The 26,876-nt window shown below is 39.6% G+C and overlaps 1 protein-coding gene across 3 annotated transcripts in view; it reads left to right on the top strand.

Moving 5' to 3' along the window:
- Window positions 1-769: 769 nt before the first annotated feature.
- The window catches only part of Cog1 (conserved oligomeric Golgi complex subunit 1), a 546,651-nt gene continuing 520,544 nt past the window's right edge, over window positions 770-26,876 (top strand). For 2 of the 3 annotated variants that reach the window (XM_090377930.1, XM_090377928.1), the window contains exons 1-2: window positions 1,210-1,298; window positions 5,809-5,978. The gene's annotated coding sequence lies outside the window, so the exon portion shown is untranslated. Of the gene's footprint in view, window positions 873-1,209; window positions 1,299-5,808; window positions 5,979-26,876 lie in introns of those variants that run through there. The other variant, XM_090377929.1, reaches the window with a different exon arrangement.

The raw sequence follows: 26,876 nt of genomic DNA, 5'->3' as shown, positions 1-26,876 counted from the left end.
TTCATTTTCTACCACCTTAAGTGTTGTACCACACACCTGGTATGTTTCTGTGGGGTTAATTCTACCCATATGCAGTACTTTGCATTTGTCAAGGTTAAACTTCAGTTGCCGCTGCTCAGCTCATCTGCCCAAATTTTCTAGATCCTGTTGCCGTAGCACACTGCCATTACTGTCATTAACAACCCTGCCAACCTTTGTATCATCTGCAAAGTTTGACACTAAGCCTAATATACCTTCATCAATATCATTGATAAATATACAAAACAACAGTGGACCCAACACCGAACCCTGTGGGACTCCACTAATAACATTAGTCCACGAAGAGCAGCACCCATTGATTACCACCCTCTGTCTTCTTCCACTCAACCATCCTTTTATCCATTGTAGAGATCAAAGAGATGTGGCATATGCAACAAGTAACGACAATCCCGATCATCCTGTCAACCACAGGTATGGTGCCGGAGACCCTACATAACAGCAGCAATAGGTCTCCCAGCGAATACATACAAGGAACTCCAGAAAGTCGGAATTCTGAACACCTGTAGGATAGTCAGAGAGTTCCTCTGAGAACGCCTGTAGGATAGTCAGAGCATTCACAACAGTAACACCAAACATAACAACAACCCCCCCCCCCCCTGTGTACTTGTTAGCAATACCCATCACGAGGTGGAACCCCAACCAGGGAGAAAACTAATATGAAAGCAATAATAATAATAATACAGCATACGACACGATCACGTGTTGCCTATTTGATTGGTTGTCTGTGCTGTAATGAAAAACTGACTGAATCCCATCGATATTTAATTACAGTCGCCTATACACCGGAACTCTGTGTACTGGAACTACTTGGATGTTAATTGAGTCTTAGTGAGGTGTGTGTTATTTATTTACGTTAGTTATGTGGAATTTGGCAACTGTTTGTCAAGATTTCTATAATGTGAAGTTATTTGTTTAATATACAGTATATATATATATATATATATATACACACACTAATTCCCTACAGATAAATACCATTTAATTAAATAAAATCGACCAATATATATATATATATATGTAATAAGTAATATAAAGGCAATATGAAAAAAAAAAGTGCTTAAAAAAAAAAGGTGAAGAAATAAAATAGTTTAATAATACTAATAATAAATTCCATTTGTTAGCTTAATGTCAGGAGTACCATACAAATACAGAGGTAACATAATACAAACATCACATTTTCCGTATTGCACAGAGTAGTAAGATACTATTCTGACTGATTTTATATTATGCGACGTGTTCGATATTGCGTTAACAACCATGTACGTTTGCAGTTATCTTTCTATTTCTTTATTTTTACTGTTCGTAATATTTTAACAGTTTATATGTATAAGGCTCATACAGATTAACTAACGCATTACAACGTATTTAAGCTTTTAAAACCTATTTGAAAGAATCAAAAATCGCTCTCGAATTCTTGCAATGATAGAAAACTATGCTATCGTGGTTTTTCAGTTGTCAGAGATAGTTATAATGTTTGAATGCCTTTTGGGGAGTTTTAGGAGAATAACAAAAGGAACGTTTTTTTTTATTCTAATTGATACCCCCTTTTGTGACATAGCCGTGAATGAAATCCAATTTTTTTTTTTAAATTGAAAAAACAAAATTGATGTAATACGCAGTTACGGCACCCGTTTGAGAATTTGTCAGTAAATTGTTTGGCAAAAATTCAGATCTTGGGCCACTCTCCATACTTCTACTAAAAGTCAGGAAGAAAGTGGTGATAGGCAGGTGCCACTCACTGTTTTCCCCTGGCCTCCTAAGTTTACATGCCTAGGGTGTTTATCCTCCCACTTGCCGCTGTTTTAAAATCTCGAACACAGTTTTCCGATTTCTAGCTGGATGGGGAGGGATAAACACTTTACCTAAGCTAAGCACACCCCCACCTCGGCAACACAAAACAATCAGAAACAAAATGCATTCACAATAATCATTCCATCACAGAACTTGACTGTCCAATCGCCCTGTTCTAAGACCACATCCACTGTGTGAAGACAAGTGGTACCCAAATAATAGATTTTAGCCAATTGTTTTTTTTTTTTTTTTTGCCCAGTAACGTGAAACAATCACTTGATGTGCTTTTGCAGTTTGGTATATTTAATTTAATATACTACTGGATTGTTTACATCTAGTTCTGTAGTATTGGACCTGTAAATATTTCTATATGATATAGCTCACCCAAGCAAATCAATCCTCTGAACCTCCATGCGCATGACCAAATTGGCTCTTTTTCATTATCCGAAATGGGGACGTTTAGTGCAAATGGGTTCATGTTAATTCCTTTAGTAAACGAATTGTTAATTACTTGAATTCATCCCAGGGGATCACATCTGGTGAGTATGGGCATGGCACACCCAGGGTCCTGAGCTGGATATCATCATTCTTCTTGGTGTTTCTCTCTCTCTCTGGGTAATTCAGAACATTTTTGTTTTTTTTGTTTGGTGTGGCATAAGCCTTAGGCTTCCTTGCACTATATGGCTGATAATAATAATAATACATCAACACTCACTGTTTGGGGAATTCAAAGTGCTCAACTGGAATGAAACACTTTTTTTTCTTTTTTTTTTTTTTTTTAAGAAGACTTTATGTATGACAGACAAAACAAAATTTTTAGTGTCAAGAGCAACTTTTTGAGTTTCATCAAACTTTTCCATTGATTTTGTTCAAAGATGAGTAATATAAGACCTTGCATTAGTAGAGGACCAACACTGATAGAATCCATGTTATTGATCATTCATCAAATGAAAGGTTTAGAGATAGCTCCCAGCTGATGGATTTTCCATTACTTTAGAAAGAGTAGAGATTAGTGAAAATGGGACAATAACTGGTTGGATAAGAAAGTGCAAAAATGGTGACTCACAGGAGTGAGCACAGGTTTTGAGAACACTTGAAGAAATGCCATTAAGACCTGGAGTTTTTTCTTTGCATCAGATTGTTCAGAATTTTTCTAACATCCTTCTGTTGAAAGATCACAGGAGATATTGAGTGGAATGTAGGTAGTAGCCTACTGAGCTTTGTTATATGCTGTGTCATGTGAGTACTTGGTGGGTCGCACTGGTTCCACTCATACATTGCATAATTGATATCTGGAATCTTTTCCATTTGTTTTTTTACAAAAAATATAAAGGAAAGCTCACCCTTTACACTGAACTCTTAGACCTACAGGTCTCTTCAATTATTCTCTTTAGATCCAGGATCAAGACTGAGTTGCATTTTAATTTCTCTAAAAGAATTGTTACTTAATTTATGGTATGTTGGAGACTGACTATGAACTTCTTAATATTCATACCTTCTGTGCTTGTAACAATGTTTATCAGAGGAAATGGATCTTGGTTTTCTTACAAGAGAGAAAAATAACTGGATCACTTTTAACTTGAATTCAAGTTAAAAGTGATCCAGTTTGCAAAAGTGAATGGAAATTGTGCTGCTGAATTTAAGTTTGGTCCTCTTCCAACTGAGAAAACAATCCGAGACTGGCTACAGGAAGAAGAAACCCTACTGAAAATGCCACGGCAGAAGGCCATGAGAGGCAAGTCAGCAAAATGGCCTGATTTAGAGAGGGAATTGAATATATGGATTGAAGAGCAAAGGGCAATTGGAATTCCTGTGTCCACAAAGATAGTTCAGCATGAGGCAAGAAGAACTGCTGATGAAAAAGAAGTTACTGAGTTCAAAGGAGAACACAATTGGTGCTTCAGGTTCATGAAATGGAATGGACTAAGCATGCGTACACGCACCAGACTTGTCCAAAAGATGCCTGAAAGCTATGAGCAGAAGGTCCTTGAATTTCATCGTTTTGTCATTCAATGTCAGAAGACACATCAGTTTGATTTGGGACAGATTGCAAATGTGGATGAAATCCCCCTTCAATTTGATGTCCCAAGTAACAGAACTGTTGATAAGAAGAGGGTGAAAACTGTAACTGTGAATACAAGTGGACACGAAAAGAGCCATTATACAGTTGTTCTAGCTTGTTGTGCCGACGGAACCAAGCTGCCTCTTATGCTGATTTTCAAACGCAAAACAATGCCAAAAGAAGACATTCCTCGAGGAGTGATTGTCCACGTTCATGACAAGGGTTGGATGGATCAGGATGGGATGAAGATCTGGTTTGAGAAAGTTTGGAGCAGACCAGGTGGCCTCTTACGCAAACCTACCCTATTGGTGCTTGATCAGTTCAGGGCACACAACAAAAAACACAAAGAAGATTGCTGCAGAGCAAAAAACGAAACTTGCCATCATACCTGGAGGCTTGACATCCCAGCTCCAGCCACTTGATGTCAGCATTAACAAACCCTTCAAAGCTGCCATGAGAGACGAATGGAACCAACTATAGGAGAAGTTTGTACCTGGGGGAAAAGATCCTGGGATAATATCAAGATTGAGATCGTTGTCAAGTCATTTAAGAAGTGTGGCATTTCAAATGCCATAGATGAAACTGAGGACAAGGCAATCAGTGATTCATCATCAGACACAGATGAGGACAAGCTAATGGATGGGAGTTTTGACAGTGATGAGGAGTTGTATGAATTTTATGATGAATAAAACTTGAGTTCAATAACTTTATGAAATACATTTTTTTTTCAAATTTCGGGCCCCAAATTTAAGGTCCGTCTTATACATGGGGAAATACGGTATATGCCAATGCATTAATTTTTCCCTGCCTTTTTTCACTGCTTTTGGTTAAATTTTTTTTCTCGCTTCAGATTAAAATTATTTTTCAAAAATTTTTTATGAGAATTCAAAATCATCACAAAGTTTCTAATACATTTTATATCCGAAATGGCGACAATCTTGATATTGTTATTTTTGATGTACAATTTCAACAATTGGTTCTTGAAAAAGACTCTTGAGATTGTACGTTGTGTAACAGTATCCACTTTTCTTTAGATAGCATATCTAGTATTACTTTTTTTTTTTTGTTATTTTATTACATGTACCATTCTCGTTCCATTTCTTCCCTTGTGTTCTTACTATTCCATTTTATCTTCCCTCTGTTTTTCTTAATCCCTCCTGATGACTACTGTCCAGTAATCTACATCCATTTCCCCATTATCATTCTCTTTCACTACTGTTTAACCTAATGAATTCTTAACTAATCTTCTCTCTCTCTCTCTCTCTCTCTCTCTCTTTTTTCCACTATTTTGTCTTTCTAATTTCTTATTGTTCCCAATTTCATTCCCATCTTCTCCCTCCTTTTCACCCAATCTTCTCTTACTCTTTCTCGTTTTTCATTTATCTAGCTCTCTTATTCTATTACTTTTATTCTCGCTCCCCATTTTCTTTCTTTCACTATTTTTGTTTAACTAATCTCTTCTTATCCTTACTCCCTTCCTAAATACCTTTCTATTCTCTCCATTCTTTCATCTATCTTCATTCCTCTGCCCTTAAAACTCATCATGATCATCATGCTCTTTTGGGTCGGTCTGTCTATCAGTAACGTGAGTCCATAAAGGTTCTGCTTTCCTTTCCTTTCTCTTTTCTTTTTCTTACTCTCTTATTTCATTGTCTTTTCATATAAAACTTATATTGTGCATATGCCTAAAAATGCTACTGGAAATAATCTTTTTGATTATGCAATAAACTGCATGCCAGGCTTTTTCTTTCTGCCCCCTAGGCAGAGGGTATTCATGAATTTGAAAAATTTTTTTTTTTTTTTATCTGTCTTCATTCTTTTGTGTATGTATACAGTATTATGCCAAATATTTCATTTATTTTTGGGTGCTACATTGTTTTTCTACAATTTAACCTTTTTTTTTACCTCCCAATAAGGCAGTGCTTTAAACAGGAACCAAGGAGTGCTTTAAACAGGAACCAAGGAGTGCTTTAAACTGGAACCAATAGATTTACAAAATCTATCAAGATGTGAACCTGTCAGCCTTTCAGGTACTATAGATTCAGATGTAATACTTTTCTGATGGTTAGGAGATTCCCTGGAAAGCGTAAGTATATGACACTGTATGGTTAGTATGAAGTTTTTGATAATCAGTCTCATTATAATTAGATAAAGGGATGGCTTGAAGTTGTATCTAGTTGTTTTAGTTTCTCTGCCAACAGAATTTGGCAGTTTCCTCTGCAAAACTATTTTCTGTTGAAACTATTGCTTGAGAAATTAATCTCTTAACCACTACAGCATGTGTTTTATTCTGACTCTTAAGTGTTATCAACTAATTGTAGAATAAAACTCTCAATCCCCACCCCTCCACTAAAATAAATTTGGTCCCAGCTGGTCTGATTACTAGAAAGACAGTAAAGCGTGGTATTATGTTGGTTCTCAGCTCATCCACAATAATGAAAAATAAATGCACAGAACAGTCACAGTTTTGATAAGATCATACTAATTAAGAAAATCATCTCATAGGGTTCCAAGTGCTGCCAGGAAAGTAGCATTAGCATTAGCATTAGTAGAGGCATATGATGCAAGAAAGCAAGCTTATTCAGCATCAGCCAAAAAAAAAAAAACACAACCACTACTCCCATTTCACCGCTCAATTCGTTCGAAATACCTGTCCAGCTGAGCCTTAAATTTGTTTAGGCTATCAACTTCAACAACAAGCGATGGAAGTCTATTCCACAAACCAACTGCCCGCTGGCTAAAGGCGAATTTCCGCACATCTATCCGACATCCGTCCTTCCTCAATTTGAATTTATGCCCTCTCAGGTGATTATTCTGAGCAAGAGGAAGAATCCCATCGGCATTGAGCATGCTCAAGCCATTCAAAGCCTTGTACACCTCTATCAGATCACCTCGGCGATGCCTAGTCTCCAGGCTCTGTAATTTGCAAAACTTAAGCCTTTCTTCGTAAGAGCAACCCTTTGTTCCATTCACTAATCTTGTTGCCCTTCTCTGTACTCGTTCCAGCAGCTCTACATCCTTCTTGAAATGAGGCCTCCAGACCTGTATACAGTACTCAAGGTGTGGCCTGACCAATGCCTTATACAAGGGAATAATCACATCCCTGTCCCTGCTAGAAAAATTCCTGTATATCATTGACAAGACACCATGAGCTACTCTTGCAGCTCGTCTACACTGCTCAGAGAACTTCATATCTGCCTGCACAACTACCCCCAGGTCCTTTTCATTCTCTACCACTGTCAGCGTAGTACCACAGAGTTGATACGTTGATCAGGGGTTACTGTTTCCCATATGTAGTACTTTACATTTGTCAATGTTAAACTTCATTTGCCACCTCTCAGCCCATCTGCTCAACCTTTCCAGATCCTGTTGCAGCAGCATAGTATCAGTAGTGTCCTTAACAACCCTGCCAACCTTTGTATCGTCTGCAAACTTGGACATTAAGCCTGATACACCATCATCAATATCATTTATAAATACAGAAAACAACAATGGACCCAACACTGAACCCTGAGGAACTCCACTAATAACATTAGTCCACGTTGAGCAGTGTCCATTGATTACCACTCTCTGTCTTCTGCCACTCAACCATCCCTTTATCCATAGCAGCAATTTGCCTCGAATGCCACACTTCTCCAATTTGTGCAGCAGTCTTCCATGCGCAACAGTATCAAAAGCCTTTCTAAGATCCAAATATATAATATCAAAGTTATTCCCTGCATCCAGTTCTTTTGTGACTACATCATAGTATCCAATCAAATTGGTCAGACAAGACCTGCCCTTAACAACCCATGCTGTGTCTGAGCTATAACTGAATTCTTGTCCAGATGATCCTGCAGTGCTTCTTTAACCAGTGCCTCCATTAATTTTCCTGGAACCGAAGTTAAACTAACAGGTCTATAATTACTTGTGTCAGCCTTTGATCCTCCTTTGTGAATTGGGGTTACATTTGCACATCTCCAGTCCATGGGTACCTCCCCTGAGTCCAAAGAAGCTCTCATAATTATGGCTAGGGGTTTGCTTACTTCCTTTGCTGCCTCCTTTAATATAACTGGATAGATCCCATCCACCCCGGGTGCCTTTTTTATGTTTATCCTCAACAGTTTCTCCTCCACTTTCCTCTCAGTTATTAGAAAATCATCTAGCTCACTGCCAATGTTTACTTCACCTACGACATTCCCCTTCCTGAATAACTCCTCATGTGTGAATGTAGATGCAAAATACTCGTTTAGATTGTTAGCCAACTGAGCTGGATCCTCAACTGTTGAACCATCAACATCCAGTGGACCAATCTGATTCATCCCTTTCCTTCTTGAGTTTAAATAGGTAAAGAACTCTTTTCTGTTTTTCTTTGCATCCTTAGCCAAGGATTTCTCATAATCTGCCTTTGCCTGCCTAATCTCCTTTGTGACTTGGTTACAGACCAACTTATATCTATCATAGGCTTCCACGTCACCCATTAATTTGTATGTATCCCATGCATTTTTCTTCTCTGCCATATGTCTCATTAGTTCATCTGACAACCATTTAGGCCTGAACCTTGAACAATATTTCTTGGTTGGTATGTAAAGCCTGGTAGCTTCCAAGATTAGTTCCTTGAATGCTTCCCATTTTGAATTTGCTGTTGGTAACATCATCAGTTGGTCCCACTGTATAGAATTTAAATACTGTCTCAGACCAGCATAGTCGCCTTTACGAAAGCAAAAACCCTTCCCTTTACCTCTGGTGGTAGTTACCTCCTTGAGTAAATCCCACTTCAGCACACTGTGATCACTGCCACCCAGTGGTTCATTTATCTGCAGATTCCTAATGCATGAAGAATCACTACTGATAATCAGATCAAGAGTATTACTCCCTCTAGTTGCCTCCCGAACATGCTGGTGTAGAAAACAATCATCCAATAAATCCACAAAAGCCTTGCTAGTGTGTGAGTGACCAACCCACAAATTCCAGTCAATATCTGGGAAATTAAAATCCCCCATTATAAGACTCTCTGATTTACTGGCCCATTCTATTTCCCTGTACAGTATCTTATTATACTCATCAGAGTCATTAGGCCTATAGCACACTCCTACTCTCAATTTTGATTTACCTATGCTTATGTCACACCAAACTGACTCAACACTGCACTGTCCAGCGATGTCAACTGGCTTCACTTCCTTGGATTTTATGTGTTTTTTAACTAATAGCATAACCCCTCCTCCCTTCCTATCCTGTCTATCCTTTCTGTAGACGTTGTACTCCCCAAATTCCAGTTCTGCATTCCTTATATCTGTGTGACACCACGTCTCTGATATCCCAACAATATCTGCCTTTGATGTTTTGAGTAATACCTCAAATTCATCAAATTTATTTACTAAACTCCTAGCATTAGTGTACACGCAAGTATACATGCACCTGTTTCTATTCTTAGCTACCCTAACACAACCCATGTGTTTAATTGTACCGCAATGACTTCCAGCAGTCTCTGAAATATCCTGCATCTTGTTTTTCAGGCTTCTGCTCATTCCAATAGAAGCAGTGCAAGAATCTCTTTCACCTCTGCCCGTGGCTACTGTTAATCCATTAGTCTTTGTCTCCCCCCAAGCTAGCAGTTTTCCGACCCACCTAACACTGCCTCGATAGCATCAGCAAATATTCTTGCACCCTTTCTATTTAAGTGTATCCCATCCCTGTAGAAGCAATCTCTCCTGTTAACAAGAAGTGGTCCTATCTAGAGCAGGCATCTGAAACATTTAAATAACTGGTCTTTTCTTTCTGACTGACAAAGACTTTCAGTAATGTACTCACTGCCATTCTGTTTTTAAACTTTATATTTTACTTTATTGCCCTTCTTTATAAGCAAGAGATGAAATAGTTTTATGTGTTGGAGCTGTACAGGAACCTGTAATGCAAAACCATACTTTCGAAAATTATGAAAATGCAGTTGAATTCTTTATCTTTCTAAAGTTGGCATTTTTTTTTTGTTATTTTTTTTAATCAGTGCTGTTAAAGCTTGTGGAATTCACTTATGCATTGTATGAGGGTAATGTCCACTAAATTGCATTGTTCATCTATCTCGAAGAGAATGTGTATTTGCTGAGGAATTAGAATATTTTTAAAAAAGTGCTTTACTTTGGAATAAAAAAAAACATTAAATGTTGTTGCAAAGCTGTATTTTTTGCACTTGCAGTTGCAGTATTTTTTTCAGTTGTGTGGATTAGTTGTGTTGTACATACCACAGACCTTGGCACGCTATACCTTAATGGGGCCCAAGGAAAAATGGACTTGGGGAGCCCCATTTAAATTAAAAACTAATAAAGAACAACTTCTATTTCATTTTATTGTGACAACAAAACAAACAAATTATATGACATAAGAACTAAATATAAAATTTTATCAAAATCAATAAAACCATTTTTGAAAAAACAATTTTCAAATTAACCTTCATGTAAAGTTCATTGACCTTGACAGGTAAAAGAGTGTGAAGAACTCACAAGTATTATGTGCAGAGTTTCAAATGACTTCATAGGGATGTCTGACACAACTGGCAGACTAATGAAAAGTGATGGTAAGGAAAATCCTGGCTCTTGACAGTGAAAATATTTTAAACAATGATAGCTACCATCAGGCAGATGCAAGTATATCAGTGGGTTCTGTACAGACAAAAAGCCTTGTTGAATAGACACTGTTTATTGTTGAAGTCCATTAAAGTGAGGGTTTACTGTGTACCCACCTTGAAATTTGTGTCATGAACTGATATTTGTCATATGGGTTCTGTAGCCCTTACACTAACACTCCATTTATAAAGAACTTGTTCTTCTCTCCTAAACTAATTCCATTTTCTCCTAAACTAATTCCTGTTTTGTGCTACCTTTCTGTTATTCCTTTGATATTTCTCTTGCTCCATAGAAATTTACTCATATTCAATGAATTGCTAAGAAGAGCGAAAAATGTTGACCTTCCACTTATCATTGTATTGTACCCTAAGTGGACAAAATAAGGGCAGTCATACGGCAAGACATTGAGTCCACTAGTTCATGAAAGCATTCCACATGTATTTCCATCCATGCTTGCTGAACCACTGCCCATAATTCTGTCGCATTCCTGGGTGGAGGAGCCAAAGCTGAAACGGACCTTTCCACAGCATCCCAAAGATGCTCCACAGGGTTCATGTCCAGTGAACAGGGAAGCCATTCCATGGTGGTAAAATCTTCAGAATTCTCTTCGAACCATGTTCTAGTCACCACGGCTCTGTGGGGGCGGTGCATTGTCCTCCTGGAAGAGTCCATTGTCCTGTGGATGCATAATTACTGTGAAGGGATGCAGATGATCTGCAAGGATGAACACGTAACCTGGACCATTCAGAGATGCATCGAGATGTACCAGACATCCCAACGTGTGCCAGTTGAACATGCCCCAGACCATTACTGACCATCCACCTGCCTGAACAGTTCCTTGTTGACATGACAGGTGCATAGCTTCATGCAGTTTCCACCAGATACACACTCTCCTGTCCTCTTGAAATAACTGTAAGCGGGACTCATCGGACTAGGAGACCCTTCTCCAATCATCCAAGGTTCATTGCCAATGTTCTTTCGCCCAGTTGAGGCGTAGAGTCCCGTATCTTGGTGTTTGCAATGGGACGCTGGTGGGTCTACCGCTCCCATAACCTATTCCGGTTAATGATTGCCCGATGGTCTTGGTTGAGAACATTTCTGGCACCTCCCTTGTCGAAGTCGGCAGATTGCTGGAGATTGTTCTGATTTTTTAAACAAATACTGGAATTTTCCAGTGCCCTGTCCTTTTGTCCACTCTTTTTATGCTGTTTATTAATACAGGATAAAACTCACTGACTTAATCATACACAGTTTTGCTGGTGGCAGTGTATTAGAGTCCACTTTCCATATCAAAAAACCCTGCTTAGAGCAGTATTAGAATATTGTTTAATAACAGGTGGTGGTTATTTGAGATGGGAAGAAGCAAACTTTATAATTAACTTTGAGTCATCTAATTTACAGTTCTGTCTTACTTCTTGCAAAAAAAGTGTTCCTCGCATGTTCACATTTTAACAACATTCAGATTTCAAGACTAGAACACTGCTCTTTGCTAGGAATAACCCAGGCTCCTTACCTTTCTTGCCATAAGCCTATTGCTTCCTCTCGGTAATGCACCCATAAATTTTGTTTGATGGGGGGAGCGAACTCAGTATACATTCCACATTTGTAGCTCTTGCAGGCATCAATAAACAGTGTCACCGAGGTAGCTTACCCTTATGCTTTCTCTGAATCAAAAAATAAGCTTTCTTTTACTCTAAGCTTAACATTTTTTAAATAGATTTTAAAGTCAATTAAGATCACCATAACATACTTGGAAGTGGAGCTATCAATAAGGTGATAAAGTTCTAATAAGGTGTCTTCACATCCAAGCCCTTGCCTAAAACTGTATTGAAGAGAGGATGTGGAGCTTGTAGCTCCCTGCAGTGTGGTTATTTTATTAGCGATTAGTTTCTCTAACACTTTTCCAAGGTGAAAGAGCAAAGCTATGAGGTGGTAGGATCTGGCATTGTCTAGTGGTTTACCAGGTTTATGTAAAATCTTAAGAATGGCGTGTTTCCCTAGTTCAGAAAACATTCCAATATTTAAGCAGTTGTTGAATAATTTAAGTAGCTTAATTGAATAATTTAGAGTGGTTTCACAGGTGAAACCACTCTTTCCACTAGTGTCTGTGAGACTGCATAGATAGACATTTAATTTCTATCCATGTGGGAGCTGTTCCAGATTCCCTGCTGCTTGGAGCATGAGACATACACTTGATCCACATGAAGTTTGTGTGACAGAAAATGCTCATATTACTGCCGTTGGTTAGAATCACTTTGTCAACACCACTGCCACTTGCTTCACTGTATCAGTCCTGTTTTTAAACATGTCATAACCCAGAAGGATAGCAACACATTACTCTTCATTGATTTTTATTTTTTGTAGTATTGCTTTACAGTTTTATGGTTGACAAAGACATCCTGTGATATTGTGTTTTACCAGTTTTGTATGTAAATATCCATTTTTATTTTATCTCTGTAATATTTTTATTCTTTAATAATGCCAACTGTTGGTTGGAGTTATTAAAAAATATTCTGATGTTATTCATCTCCAACCCAGGAAGCCTGTTTTGTTCTGTGTTGTGCAGTACTGTCCATTGTAATTAGCCCTTCCTCCTTCAACGGTGAAAATATGACAATCATGATGGCTGCCTACCTTGTCCACATGATAGACACATTTTTCAGCAAGAATTAACCTCGTTTCTTCAAGCTAATGATAATAAGTGGTTTCAGCTGAATGAGGTGACTTCTCAATATGCCAGAGTTGTGCTTTTTTTTTTAACTATTTCTTGTCCAGGAATCGAGGCGACGAGTAGGATCACCCCTGATTTGGTAGCATGCCGTTGTCTTTTGTGAATATATTTGAGAAGCAAGGGTCTCATTGATTGTCCACATACTATTGCTTAGCTTAAATTCATGATTCAATCAGAAACCCAGTTGAAATACTGCACCATATAATGAACAATAATATTTGCATAAGATTTGAAGTAGGCTCTGCCTGGATGGAGATTACCTTGAAGATGTGTTGTCTTCAAAAATTGAAATACTTTTTTTTTTTTTCTTTTAAATACAGTTCGAGAAATAAATCTCGCACTGCATTCCTTAATTCTGTCTCTATGGAATGCAATGTGAGCATTTTCTTAAAAATTTTAATACAGTGTTGAAGTAGTACCCCCCCCCCCCAGGTTCTTTTCTCAGAATGCTTTTTCATGTATTTTAAATTGGTATGTTTATAATTTAAGTAAAACATTTCAGTGAAACTTTATAATTGTCTATTTGATAAAACTTATCTTTTCAATAGTTGAAGCTTTAGTGTTACCATTATGGTTGGTCTGTGTTAAAATGTCTTATAATTTAAAAAAAATATTTACTTGATGTAAGGGCAAGTTAATGAATGATGATGTTACAACAATAATTTTAACCTCTTTAAACTTAATTTTTTTGTCAAGAAAAAAAAATTAGATTTTTTAATTTTAACTGTGATGTTACAGTTATGTAAAATTTTGATTGCTAATACCACAGATTATTGCACTATCTCAATTCCCACTAGGTCAAATGTGATATAATGTATCAATAGCTCTTATCTTTGTTTTATGTTAAGGTATTTTAAATTTGGCCCCTAGTGCCAAGTGATTTTTCCTAAGCGATATATAGTGATCTTTTGGAATGATTTTGTTCTGTTTTATTTCTAGTGCTTTTCTCATTGTCATTTCTTTGTAAGTGGTTCTGTACTTAACAGATTTTGAGAAAGAACCCAGAAACGAAAATCACATTTCTTTTCCTAGTATATTTATTCATTTTTACTCTAACAAACTAACTTCTCTAGCTGCTTGGTCACTAGGTGGAACCACTCCTGCCTCCCCATGATGGAGCCAGAAAGCTGGAAGGAATATCTCTCACTTCCAGGTAAGAGAAGCAACAATGGACTGCAATTCCCGTCCACCACTAGAGCCAACAGGCTGTCAACGTACTGAGACCCGCAGAATGGAAGGCCATCTCAATCTTCTGAAAAGAATGAAAAAGGACTCTAACAAATCGGAACCACCAGCATTTTCTGATAATGCTTTCGGTTATCGACTCAGCCTGTAAGTAAATCTCTCCCTTTGTCATCCAGAGATGTCTTGAGAGTGCAGAATTTCTGAATTATTATTAAAAATGTCCTCTATAAGTGGAATCCCAATCAAAGATTGTTTTCTACATCAGCATGTTCAGGAGGCAACTAGAGGGAGTAATACTCTTGATCTGATTATCAGTAGTGATTCTTCGTGCATTAAAAATCTGCAGATAAAGGAACCACTAGGTGGCAGTGATCACAGTGTGCTGAAGTGGAATTTACTCAAAGAGGTAACTACCATCAGGGGTAAAGGGAAGGGTTTTTGCTTTCGTAGAGGTGACTACGATGGTCTGAGACAGTATTTTAATTCTATACAGTGGGACCAACTGATGATGTTACCAACAGCAAACTCAAAATGGGAAGCATTCAAAGAATTTATCTTGGAAGATGCTAGGCTTTACCTACCAACTAAGAAATATTGTTCAAGGTTTGGACTTAAATGGATGTCAGATGAACTAGTGAGACATATGACAGAGAAGAAAAATGAATGGGATACATATAAATTAATGGGTGACATGGAAGTCTATGATAGATATAAGCTGGCCTGTAACGAAGTCACAAAGGAGATTAGGCAGGCAAAGGCAAATTATGAGAAATCCTTGGCAAAGGATGCAAAGAAAAACAACACAAAGAGTTCTTTGCCTATGTAAACTCTAGACGGAAAGGGATGAATCAGATTGGTCCACTGGATATTGATGGGTCAACAGTTGAGGATCCTGCTCAGGTAGCTAACAAACTAAATGAGTATTTTGCATCTACATTCACACATGAGGATTTATTCAGGAAAGGCAATGCCAGAGGTGAAGTAAACTCTGGCAGTGAGCTTGATGATTTTGTAATAACTGAGAGGAAAGTGGAGGAGAAATTGTTGAGGATAAACATAAAAAAGGCACCCAGGATGGATGGGATCTGTGCAGTTATATTAAAGGAGGCAGCAAAGGAAGTAAGCAAACCCTTAGCCATAATTATGAGAGCTTCTTTGGACTCAGGGGAGGTACCCATAGACTGGAGATGTGCAAATGTGACCCCAATACCCAAAGGAGGATCAAAGGCTGACACAAGTAATTATGGACCTGTGAGTTTAACTTCTGTTCCAGGAAAATTAATGGAGGCACTGGTTAAAGAAGCACTGCAGGATCATCTAGACAAGATTTCACTTATAACTCGGACACAGCATGGTTTTGTTAAGGGAAAGCCTTGCCTGACCACTTTTTTTGGATACTATGATGCAGTCACAAAAGAACTGGATGCAGGGAATAACTTTGATATTATATATTTGGATCTTAGAAAGGCTTTTGATACTGTTTCACACAGAGGACTGCTGCATAATTGGAGCAGTGTGGCATTGGAGGCAAATTACTGCTATGGATAAAGGGATGGTTGAGGGGGAGAAGACAGAGAGTGGTAATCGGTGGACACTGCTTGTCGTGGACTTATGTTATTAGTGGAGTCCCTCAGGGTTCAGTGTTAGGTCCATTGTTGTTTTCTCTATTTATAAATGATATTGATGATGGTATATCAAGTTTAATGTCCAAGTTTGCAGATGATACAAAGGTTGGCAGGGTTGTGAAGGACACTACTGACGCTATGCTGCTGCAACAGGATCTGGAAAGGTTGAGCAGATGGGCTGAGAGGTGGCAAATGAAGTTTAACATTGACAAATGTAAAGTACTACACATGGGAAACAGCAACCCCAGAGCAAAGTATCAACTCTGAGGTACTACACTGACAGTAGTAGAGAATGAAAAGGACCTGGGGGTAATTGTGCAGGCAGATATGAAATTTTCTGAGCAGTGCAGACGGCTGCAAGAGTAGCTCATGGTGTCTTGTCAATGATATACTGGAATTTTTCTAGCAGGGATAAGGAGGTGATTATTCCCTTTTATAAGGCAGTGGTCAGGCCACACCTTGAGTATTGTATACAGGTCTGGAGGCCTCATTTTAAGAAGGATGTAGAGCTGTTGGAATGAGTACAAAGAAGGGCAACAAGGTTAGTGAACAGAACAAAGGGTTGCTCTTACGAAGAAAGGCTTAAGTTTTGCAAATTACAGTGTCCGGAGACTAGGCACCAGTGAGGTGATCTGATAGAGGTATATAAAGCCTTGAATGGTTTGAGTATGCTGAATGCCGATGGGATTCTTCCCCTTGCTCAGAATAATCACCTGAGATGGCATAAATTCAAATTGAGGAAAGACATGTAGGATAGATGTGCTGAAATTTGCTTTTAGCCAGTTGGTAGTTGGTTGGTGGAAAGGACTTCCATCCTTTGTTGTGGAAGTTGATAGCCTAAATAAATTTAAGGCTCAGCTGGACAGGTATTTCGAACGAACAGAGGGGTGAAATGGGAGTGGTTTTTTGGATGATGCTGCATAAACTTGCTTTCTTGCATCATATGCCTCTACTAATGCTAATGCAAAGTCACACCACACAACACACTGAACTCCTGAAAAGGAGTAATGAGTGAGTGGGATTTATTGAACGTCACCGAAGAGGAGATATTAATGGAATTACTAGAACAAACAGAAAGTAACTCGAGCAAGGCAAATTATGACACGATAAGTTTGTTGCAACACGTCATATTACATTGACCTTTAATACACCAAATTTGCCGACCTCAATTAAAGCAAGCTACCTGCACTGCTGTATCTGACCATACATTCCAAACCCTTTTAAGATGGTTCAAGTGCCAAAGGTTTGGTCACTCCCAGACAACGTGCAGAGGCGAATTTACTGTTAATTTTCTATAACCGGGTTTTTTTTGAAGATACATATTCACCCTCCTGGCATCACTCCATTATTTTAGCCTTTCCTAAACCAGGAAAAGATCACTTACTTCCAAAAAATTACCCATCTCTCTCTCTAATCAGCTGCCTAAGTAAAATTCTAGAAAGAATGATGCACAGATTTCTTACATGGGCTCTTGAAACTAAAGCACTGATGAACAACAATCAGTTTGGATTCTGACAAAATAGAGCCACTTTGGATCTAATGGTGAAAGCAGAGACCAACATCCGTAATGCTTATATCAAAAATGAACATCTTGTAATGGTGTCTCGATATAGAAATGGCTTTCAACTCTACCTGGAGGTATGGCATATTGTAAGAACTTTATTCCTTAGAATTGTGAGGGCACATACCAAAATTCATTAGAAATTTTCTTCAACACCGAACATTTCAGGTCCAGTATCAGCCTGTACTTTGTCGGTCAGGGTGCCTCCATAGCCAGGTGGGCAGGAGCAGCAGTGCTCCTGGTCTAATCAAGAAGCACACGCTTCTTGATTAGACCAGGGTTTGAGCCTGTGGCCACCGAATACGAAGGATGCAGAAAGGTCAGGGAATGACCACCGCATATCCCCGGAGCAGTATGGCCTTAGTTGCTAATGCTCCTAAAAACCAAATAACAACAACAACTTTCTCGGTCCTAAAATCAAGAACGTGTCCCACAAGGATCAGTTGAATTGTTGAGTGGAAAATTAATGTGTAAGGTAACCTTGTTGACAGTCCTGAAATACAGCATACAAACAGGGATCTCCATTCACCACTAGCATGGAAGGACTATACCATGCAGAAGTAGAAGACACAGTTATGTCACCTTAAAAGGGATTTGATGGTACCCTGAATTCTGAACCAATTAAAAAATAATAATAATAAAACAAAAATAAATTTTTAGCATTTTGAAGTGACATGAGTGGATCTTTTGAATTGTTGAGTGGAAAATTAATGTGTAAGGTAACCTTGTTGACAGTCCTGAAATACAGCATAAAAATGGGGACCCCCATTCACCATTAGCATGGAAGGACTATATCATGCAGAAGTAGAAGACACAATTATGCCACCCTCTTGATATTCATGCAAGAATTAGTGGAGTATATCCTTATGTTTTAAAGGAATTTTGAACTGATGCACAATGACAGGTATATTTATTTACGGAAGGCAGCAAGTGAGTGTATTGAACCACTGAGGCTAATTATCAGAGCATCACTGGAGACTCGGAAGTAATTCTGTTGGATTGGAAAAGTGCCAGTGTATCTCCAATACATAAGGGCTGTTCTAAGAGTGAAGTGGGAATTACTGGCTGGTCAGTCTAACTTCAGTAGTAAGGAAAATCATGGAGACATTGATCAAGGGTGGAATTCAGGATCATTTAGATAGAAATGGAATTCTGAAGGATAGACAACATGGATTTGTAAAGGGAAAATCATGTTTAACTAATCTGGTTAGCTATTTTGATAGGGTCACTCAAGAACTGGACTTAGGGAATAGTTTTAACATAGTTTATTTGGATTTCAGCAAAGAATTTGACTCAGTCCCACATGAGCAGTTGCATTATAAACTGGAACAGGTTGGAATCACAGGGAAAATCCTTAAGATAGATGGCTTTAGGGCAGGAGGTAGGGGGTTGCGATAAATTGGGTTGATGTAAGAATGGGGTTCCCCAAGGATCAGTATCGGGACCAATGTTGTTTTTGATTTTCATAAATGACATCGATGAAAGGATAAAGGGTGTGATGTCTAAATTTGCAGATAATGTGAAGATTGGTAGAGTAGTTAACGAACACCTCCGAGCAGAGCTTCTTCAGAGTGACCTAGACAGACTTCAGGGATTAGATTAGATTAGATTAGATTTAGATTTTATTGGCGCATTAGCAGCTTTGGCTATAATGCGCCAAGACCTGGTCATAAAAAGTAAAAAATTTTCAGTGACCTACTGAATTAGGTCACTACGTCAGGTTATAATAACAAGTATAAACTGTAACAGACAAATATCAGTAAACAAGTAACAATAAAAAATCTTAAAATAATAAGATTTTTTAAATATGATTAAAAAGGTTTACTGATTTTAGGAAATTAAAAATAGCAGACACATGGTCATTGTCGGATAAAATCTGACTGAGTGTATACGGCTCAGTCAGACGGTTAAAAGTGGTAAAACGAGCATTTCTAAAACTGGAACAGTCAACTAAAATGTGTCTGATTGTTAAAATTGTGCCACAGGACTCACACATAGGAGGGTCATCAGCCCTCAGCAAAAACGAATGAGTTAAATGACTGTGTCCTATGCGGGTCCGGGCAAGAACAACTTCCTCCTTACGATTCCTGCGCAGACTAGACTGCCACGGTTCAATTACAGGTTTTATATGATATAATTTATTCGCAGTCTGTCTATTCCACGAATCCTACCATCGGGAATGTATCTTTTGATGTATTATTTGCCTGTAGTCTGTATAGGGGACTAACAGGCAGTGGTTATTATTGGGAATTGCTGATTTGGCTGCGGCGTCAGCCAAATCGTTTCCCTTAATCCCAATGTGGCTGGGAATCCAGCAGAAGCGGATATCATATTCACGTTCATGGAGAACGTGAATCTTCTGCTGAATGCTAGACAGAACTGGATGAGGATTATATCTCACGGTTATTAAAGCCTGTAACACGCTGAGAGAGTCTGAATATATAATAAACCGTTGGTATTGACATTCACTAATGTGATCCAAGGCTAACTCTATAGCGTGCAGCTCTGCAGTAAAAATGCTGCATTCAGAGGGAATCTGCTCCGATGTAGTGCTGTCTGTAAAGACAGCAGCAGATCCCACATATGATTCTGACTTCGAGCCGTCTGTGTAAACTAGCGCAAAGTCAGAATGTTCAGCTCTGTGTGCTGAATGAAGCTGCAGATAGGCAGACGACGGAGTGTCCGACTTTCCCCAATTTCTGAGGGACAAGTCACATGCCGGAACATGAGCATGCCAGGGTGGAAGGGGTTGCTTCGGTGTTTGAGCAACCTTGTCTACCTTGATATTAAGTTCTTTGAGTAGCTCTTGGAGACGAATACCAAAAGGACGATTGGCAGTCTTGCGAGTGTTGTACAAATTTTCCCATCGTGGCTCAAAAACGGATAGCCACGTAGGATGGTCTGGCAGGGATTTCAGTTTTAGAGCGTAGTTTAGAGACAATTGCTTACGTTGAAGCGATAACGGCGGTTCGTTTGCTTCGACGTATAAGCTCTGGACAGGAGATGTTCGAAATGCTCCAGTAGCTATACGGAGGGCCTAATGATGGACAGGGTCCAGCCAACGAAGTACACTGTCTCTGGCCGAATTGTATACCAGGGACCCGTAATCAAGTCTGGATCGTACAAGTGCACGGTAGATGCGTAGTAGGGTGCATCGATCCGCACCCCAAGATGTAGAGGAAAGAGAGCGCAGAATATTCAGCCCTCTTGTGCACTTTGTGCAGAGTTGACGGATGTGATCCAGAAAGGTTAACTTTTTATCAAATACGAGTCCCAAAAATTTTGTGTCCGCCGCTACTGGAATAGCATTTTGTCCGAGCCTTAATTCAGGTTCAGGATGAAGATTACGCTTGCGACAAAAGTGCACGCAAACGGTCTTCTCCGGCGAGAACCTGAAGCCATTAGCAAGTGCCCAGGAATTAAGGCGATCAATGGCTTTTTGCAGTTGTCTTTCAATAACCCTCATGTTGCATGACTGACAAAAAATGCTAAAGTCATCAACATAGAGGGCACTGTTTATGGTTGGAGGAAGTTGTTCTGTGATGGAATTTACTTTGATGGCGAAAAGCGTGACACTTAAAACTGATCCCTGTGGTACTCCCTCCTCTTGGCTAAAGGAACGAGAGAGTGAGGATCCCACACGAACTTGGAAAGATCGATTGTCTAAAAAGTTTTTAATAAAAACGGGGAGTCGTCCCCTAAGACCAAGGCTATGAAGATCTTTTAAGATGCCAAATCTCCAAGTTGTGTCATACGCTTTCTCCATGTCAAAGAACACCGACACCAAGTGTTCGCGTTTTAGGAAAACATCCCGGATGGATGTTTCCAGTCTAATAAGATGGTCTAAAGTGGACCGGTTCCTTCGGAAGCCGCACTGGATATTGGAGAGAAGGTCATTTGTTTCTAAGTACCATATTAACCGAGAATTGACCATTCTCTCCAGGATTTTGCACAGACAGCTAGTCAGAGCAATAGGACGATAATTGGTAGTGACTTTTGGATCCTTTCCTGGCTTAGCAAAGGCAAGAACGATTGCCTTGCGCCAGGAATCCGGAAACTGCCCTTCAATAAAGATTCTGTTATACAGAAGGAGAAGACAATCCATAGATTTTGGTGAAAGATGTTTAATCATGTCATAATGGATGCCATCTGGTCCAACAGCACTTGCTTTGGAAAGAGCGAGGGCTCTTTTCAGTTCCTGAATAGTAAAATCCCCGTTGTAGGGATAGAGGCCCTTGGACTTAAAATTAAGTGCTTCTCTTTCCAGTTTATGTTTCAGGACCAGGAACTCTGGGGAGTACGAAGATGTTGCGGAGATGTTAGAGAATGTTTCCCCAAGAGCATTGGCTATTGCAGTTGGATCTGCAATAGCGCATCCATTATAATCTAGGATTGAAGAAGGGTGGGATGTATATTTTCCCTTCATTTTCCGGATTTTATCCCAGACTACCTTAGAATTGGTAGCCTGGTTAATAGATGATGTAAAACGGATCCATGATTCCTTTTGACTCTGACGGCGAATGTAGCGTGCTTTGGCTCGTGCACGCTTAAAGGCTATTAGATTAACAGTGGTAGGATATCGGCGGAATATCCCCCACGCTTTGTTTTGAGCCTTTTTGGCTGCTGTGCATTGTGAATTCCACCAAGGTTTGGGAAATGGTGGAAACCGGGCAGATGTTTTTGGAACAGCATTCGCAGCTGCTTGGACAATTATTTCTGTGATGTACGTTACTGCATCATTGATAGGCTCCTGACTGACTGTACTGAGGTCAAAATTTGCCTGATGTTGGAAGGCATTCCGGTCAGCCTGATCAAACTTCCACAGTGGTAACCTAAAAGGAAGACATGGTCTCCCACTGTGTAACAAGGTTATCACGGTGAAGTGATCGCTTCCATATGGATTCTCCTCCACCTCCCAAGTGAGTGAAGGGAGTAGAGAAGGGGAGCAGATTGAGAGATCAATGGCAGAAAAGGTACGGGTAGGCATGTGGAAGAAGGTGTTTGTTCCAGTATTTAGAAGGGAAAGGTCATTGTCATTGAGCATATGCTCTATGACTCGTCCCCTTCCATTGATGTTAGCACTACCCCACAGGGTGTTATGTCCATTCATATCCCCGAGAAGTAAGAAAGGGGGAGGCAACTGCGTTAGAAGGTCATCAAGGTCTGCCTGGGAGATGTCAGTCCCAGGTGGCAAATAAATAGAGCAGACCGTTAATAAAAATCCCACTGTAAGGCGAATTGCAACAGCCTCTATGCTGGATGTAATTTGCAAGGGCTGAACTGGGGTCTGATTACTCACAAGGATAGCCACTCCTCCATGAGCAGGACCATCCGCAATTCTATCCTTACGAAAGATTGTGATGTTATACATGGTGGGATCATCATTTGCTTTTAGATAAGTCTCCTGCAAGCAAAAGCAAACTGGCTCGTGCTTTTGCAGGAGGGCTTTGATGTCATCAGTATTTCCCCGGAATCCACGACAATTCCATTGTAGGAATTTAGCCATTATTTTGGCTTGGTGGGTCCATCAGGCGGCTTCCGAAGTGCTGAGGGCTTATTTTTATCAGTCTTGGCTTTATCTTTTTTGGGGAAGAATGGACGCTGTCCCGTGTCCATTTCTTCCTCCGCAAAGAGTTCCAAGACTGATTCATCCGGTACCTCCTTGTGCTCGACATCCATTGTTTCTGTTATTACTGTTGGCTCTTTACCACTTGGTTTTGGTAGTGGTGGAGCATTAGGAGGTACGGATATAGGAGTGGCAGCTGATTGCGTTTTTTTGATGGGCTTTTGTGAACTCAATAAATAGCGGGCAATCGGTGTGAATGACTCTCTTGGTGGTACAGTCATCTCAGTCTGCGTACCGATAGTACACTTCGCAGAAACCTTCTGGGCATATGAAGGTTTCCCGCTATTTATTGGTTGAATGCATTTTCTAGCCTCTGGGTAGGAGATATTCAGCTCCGTTTTCAATTTCTGGATCTCTTTTTCATCCTTCCACCGCTGGCATGCTCTGGAGTAGGCAGGATGATCTTGTTGGCAATTTACACAGATCGGTTTAGAAGCTGAACATTCCTTGCTCTCGTGGTCTTTCGCACCACATCGAGCACAGGCAGGGTTACCACGACAAGCCGTTTGTGAGTGTCCGTATTTTTGGCATTTAAAACACCTCAGTGGGTTTGGAATGTAGATCCTCACTGGGCAGTTTAAATACCCTGCCTTGATGGAACTAGGAGGCCGTGGGGTGTTAAATGTTAGGATGAGAACTCGGGTAGGGACGAGATTCCCTTCCTTCTGCATTGATATTCTCTTGACAGCTGTCACTCCTTGATCTTTTAATTCAGAGCAGATCTCTTCTTCAGAAACGTGAAGAAGATCCCACTCTGAAATGACACCGCGTGAAGAGTTCAAAGTTTTGTGGGGTGTTACATTGATTGGTATTCCCCCTATGGATGTCGCGTTTAATATTCTTTCTGCTTGCTTTGTATTTAAAGCTTCGAGTAAAAGATCGCCAGAACGCAGCCGTTTTACTGATTTTGGTGATCCTGCCAACCCTTCTAATCCTTTCTGGATGAAGAAGGGTGACATCTTCCCAATTGACTGCTCTCCGGTAGAATGGAGTATGAGGAAAAGCGGTGTAATAGATGGTGGTTTATCCTCAGTTCTGGCTCTTTTGGCAGAATTGGTGTCATTCTCATCTGATCGATTAGGTAGGGGCCTTGTTGGGGCCCCAGAAGAAGGATTTAAATTACTCATGAGAGTAAAGAAAAAATGTCTGATGCCTAAGTACCTCACCCACCACGGAGCCCTACGAGGGGGCGCCCACTCGTGAACTAGCAGGTACTGCGTACACGAATGGGACGCCGAGTTCGCTTAGAACACCATACCCACGTTACCAATAAGTCTTTATCCCGTCCCAGGACCATAGGGAGGGAGACTTATCGGAACGCAGTTGACCCTAGCAGTATAAAACCACCCGCCGATTGATCCCAGTCGAGCCGGTCCGGGACCACCCGTCTCATCGAAGCAGGGGCCAAAGTGGTGTATTAAGGCTGGGCCCCTCAACCACCAGGATCCCCCTTTCCGCTTCCACGGGTCGCGGCGCACGGCTGCACACGCCGGATTCCAAAGGTGTAACCCTGGAACCAAGGTATGGGCGTTAGATCCCAGTGATGCTAGTCTGGAAGTCCAGCAGCGTCACTGGGAGGTCCCCTCACCACGTACAGGTGCCCACGTCGAGGGGACTTCAGGGATGGTCAGAAAAATGGCAGCTATGCTTTAATCCAGCAAAGTGTAAGGTATTACACCTGGGGAACAGTAACCCCAAAATAACTTATACACTTGGTGGAGTTGAACTAAAGCCAGTAGTGGGTGAAAGGGACTTGGGTGTTACGATATAGTCAGACATGAGGTTCTCCGAGCATTGTAGATAAGTTGCAAGGAAGGTTCATGGTGTCCTATCGATAATTTATCGAACAATTGCTAGTAGAGATAAGGATGTCATAAACTCATCATATAAGGCTATTGTTAGACCACACTTGGAATACTGTGTTCAAGTATGGAGACCACACCTAAAGAAAGACATTGTGCTTCTTGATAGGGTCCAAAGACTGGTGAGATTGGGAAAAGGGCATCCATAAGAGGAAAAACTTTGAATATGTGGATTGCAACCCACATATTCAAAGCTTGGAAATTAGGCACTTTAGAGAAGACTTGATTGAGGTGATTAAGACTCTGAGAGGCATAAGTAAAATGAATGAGGACAAAATTTTCATGGTTCTAAATGATTCTAGAACTGGGGGCCATACTTTCGAGTTAGGGGGGCCAGACGTTTAGACTGGATTGCAAGAGGTTTTATTTTAGCCTGCGAGTTATAAATTACTGGAATAAGTTACCTACTGGGTGGTAGAGGCTGCAGTTTGGGGAAGTGCATAGGTTGTCTATTTCCTTTTCTCTTATTAATATATATTTTTTTAATTTTCTTATTATTATTTTATTTTTATTTTTTATTTTTTTTATTTTATTATTATTTTTTTTGGATGGTGCAGCATAAGCCATAGGCTTCCTTGCACCATGTGGCCATTGCTAATACTAATACTTGGCTCTACTCTTTTTCACTTAAGACTAAACACCATAACACAGAACATCCCCAATACTGTAGAACCAGTGTTCCCAGAAAATTTTGTTAGCCGAGTGGCATTATGAAGTAACAGGTGGGGAAGTGTAATACTTCGCATTATTATAAAAAAATTTTCTGTTATTTATAAATGTTACTTAAACAATCCAGAGCGAAAATTAATTGCATAATTTAACAATACATGCTCCTGTCGCATTGACCTTGATCATATAGTATGTTAAAATTAATATTGATCGAGATCAGTGAGCAGTACCATATGGTACCGTGAGAATCGCTTAAATTTTAGGTGGACAGTCAGTTAAATTCATCGGGGAGTGTGCCCATTCGATAGGTCCTGGGGAGAACACTGAGAACCATATATGTATGCTGACGATCTTACTATATTTTGCCGTTCACAAAATATTCATACCATTGAAAGACAGCTGCAACTTTCCATAAATAAGTTGGAGACATGGGCACTGCAGAATGGATATCGTTTATCAGAACAAAAAACAATTGCAATTCACTTCTGCAATAAACATAAGCTACAACCAGAACTCAGATTAAAAAACCAATTGATCCCTCTCACCAGTAATCTTCGTTTCCTAGGTTTAATATTGGACACCAAAGTTAACTTTGTTTCACATATCACATACCTCTGAACTTTTTGTTTAAAGAAACATAATATACATAGGTCCATTTTTGTTATGTCATGGGGTGCTGATAGATAAACTCTATTACATTTGTATCATGCTATTATCAGGTCTTGTTTAGATTATGGTGTTGTATATTACTCAGCTAAGAAAAGTGCATTAATCAGACTTAATACCATCCAACACAGTGCCCATCGTACTGCTTTGGGTGCATTTAAAACATCCCCTGTCCAGAGTCTATATAATAGAGGCGCATGAAGCTCCACTTCACCTTAGAAGGAAAATGCTGCTTCTTAATTATGCAGCTAAAATTCAAAGCGTTCCAGTTCATCCTGTTGACCATTAGCATTAGTAGAGGCACATGATGTAAGAAATCAAGCTTATACAGCATCAACCAAAAAAAAAAAAAAAAACCCTTCCCATTTCACATCCATTCATTCCAAATGTTTGTCTAGTTCTGCCTTGAATTTATTTAAGTTATCAATTTCCACAACAACAGATGAAGGTTTGTTCCAGC

Source organism: Mastigoproctus giganteus, chromosome 7, assembly GCF_048544385.1.
Source record: "Mastigoproctus giganteus isolate SK-2022 chromosome 7, ASM4854438v1, whole genome shotgun sequence".
NCBI lineage: Eukaryota > Metazoa > Arthropoda > Arachnida > Uropygi > Thelyphonidae > Mastigoproctus > Mastigoproctus giganteus.
The sequence above is the reverse complement of the archived record's forward strand: the minus strand, read 5'-3'. Positions and strand labels throughout refer to the sequence as shown.